This window comes from Crocuta crocuta, unplaced genomic scaffold (assembly GCF_008692635.1).
Source record: "Crocuta crocuta isolate KB4526 unplaced genomic scaffold, BGI_CrCroc_1.0 scaffold1228, whole genome shotgun sequence".
Classification (NCBI taxonomy): Eukaryota; Metazoa; Chordata; class Mammalia; order Carnivora; family Hyaenidae; genus Crocuta; species Crocuta crocuta.
Window position 1 is genome coordinate 104,511 of NW_027528888.1, and position 1,980 is coordinate 106,490.

At 34.5% G+C, this 1,980-nt stretch overlaps 1 protein-coding gene across 2 annotated transcripts in view; it reads right to left on the reverse strand.

Annotated features, from left to right (window-relative positions):
* LOC144225648 (eukaryotic translation initiation factor 2 subunit 3, X-linked-like) overlaps window positions 1-1,980 on the reverse strand; it is a 27,717-nt gene that overhangs the window by 21,932 nt on the left and 3,805 nt on the right. The window lies entirely within an intron of this gene.

Below are 1,980 nucleotides of genomic sequence, written 5' to 3' on the forward strand. Positions count from 1 at the left end.
TCACAGTGAGCCGAGAGGAGGGGCAGGAAAAGGTGGAGAGACAGAATCCTAAGCAGGCTCCATGTTCAGCATGAAGCTCCATGCAGGGCTTGATCTCATGACTCTGGGATCATGAGCTGAGTTGAAATCAAGAATTGAATGCTCAGAGGCCCCTGGGTAGCTCAGTTGGTTAAGTGTCTTTCACTTTCAGCTGTGATGATCCTATAGTTTGTGGGTTCAAGCCATGTACCAGGCTGATAGTGCAGAGCCTACTTGGATTCTCTGTCTTTCTGCCCCTCTCCCCACCTTGCATTCTCTCTCAAAATAAATACATTTTAAAAAAGAAAAAAAAATTATATGATTACATCAATAGATGCAGAAAAAGCATTTAACAAGATCCAACAGTCATTCATAAAAACACTCTTACCAAACTAGAAATATAGGTTATCTTTGTCAAATTAATAAAGATTACCTACAAAACCCCACAGTTAACATCATAATGCTAAGAAACTCAATTTTTTACCACTAAGACTGGAAAAAGGCAAAAATGTCCCATCTTACTACTGCTTTTGAATGTCATAATGGAAATCCTAGATAATGCAGCAAAGGCAAAGGAAGTGAAAGGTATACAAATTAAGAATGAGAAAATAAAATCATTTTTATTTGCACAGTCTCTGACCACTTATGTATAAAATCCAAAAGAAGTAACAGAAACCTCTGGAACTAGTAAACTACAGAAGGCTATAAATTTGAGGTTTATAAATAAAAACTAAACACTTTTCTGTATGCTATGAATGAACTAGAATTTGAAATTAAAAACACAAACCACTTACCTTAGCACCCCACCAAAAAATACTTAGATAAAAATCTAACAAAATAGATAAAATTTCTGGAAGAAAATTATTGATAAACAAAATCAAAGGACCAAATAAATGGACAGAGAGTCCAAGTTCACATATGGTAATATAAAAGACAAGATGTCAGCTCTCTCTAAAGCAGTTAGAAAATTCACTGCAATACAACCAAAGCCTCATAAACAACTTTGTGTATACTATCAAAGTAATTCTAATGTTTATGAGGGGCAAGAGACTGAAAGTAGCCAACAAAATATTAAAGGAAAATAATAAAATTAGATTATATATACTATACTCATTCAACACTTAAAGTATTAAGAGCTATAAGCTACAGTGATTAAGATAGTGCTAACATAGGCAAATAGAGAAATAGGTAAAAAGAAGATAGACCACAGAAATAGATTCCTAAACAATTTACTGACCTGTGACAAAAGAACCAAGGCAAAATTAAGCAAAATAACTACCTCTACGATTGGTGGGTATCAAACAATTGGTGCATTTACATGTAAAAAAATGAATCTAGATAGGTAACTCACATTTGGCACAAAAATTTACTCAGAAGATATAATAATAAGGGAAGAGATGGAGTCAGAGAGAAATTTCACTCACATTGGAATTTAAGAAACAAAACAAACAAGCAAAGGGAAAAAAGTAAGACTGAAATAAACCAAGAGAGACTCCTAACTATATAGAACAAACTTCTGGTTACCAGAGGGAAGGTGAATGGGGTACAGGTTAAAAAAATTAACTCAAAAGAGATAACAGATCTACATTTAAAACTCAAAACTACCTTAATTCTAAAAGACAATTAAAAAAGCCTAGTGGCACCTGGGTGGCTAAGTTGGTTGAGGGCCAAACTTCAGATCAGGTCATGATCTCACAGTTCAGGAGTTTGAGCCCCACAATGGGCTCTGTGCTGACAGCTCAGAGCGTGGAGCTTGCTTCTGTTTCTGTCTCCCTTCCTGTCTGCCCTCCTTCACTTGTGCTCTGTCTCTTAAAAATGAATATATGTTAAAAAAAAAAAATTTTTAAGGCTAAATATTGTATGATTCCAATTTTACAATATTCAAAAAAAAAAAAAAAGCAAAACTATAGAGACACTATAGAGACAACAGAAAGATTAGTAGTTGCTAGGTGTAGAGTGTGG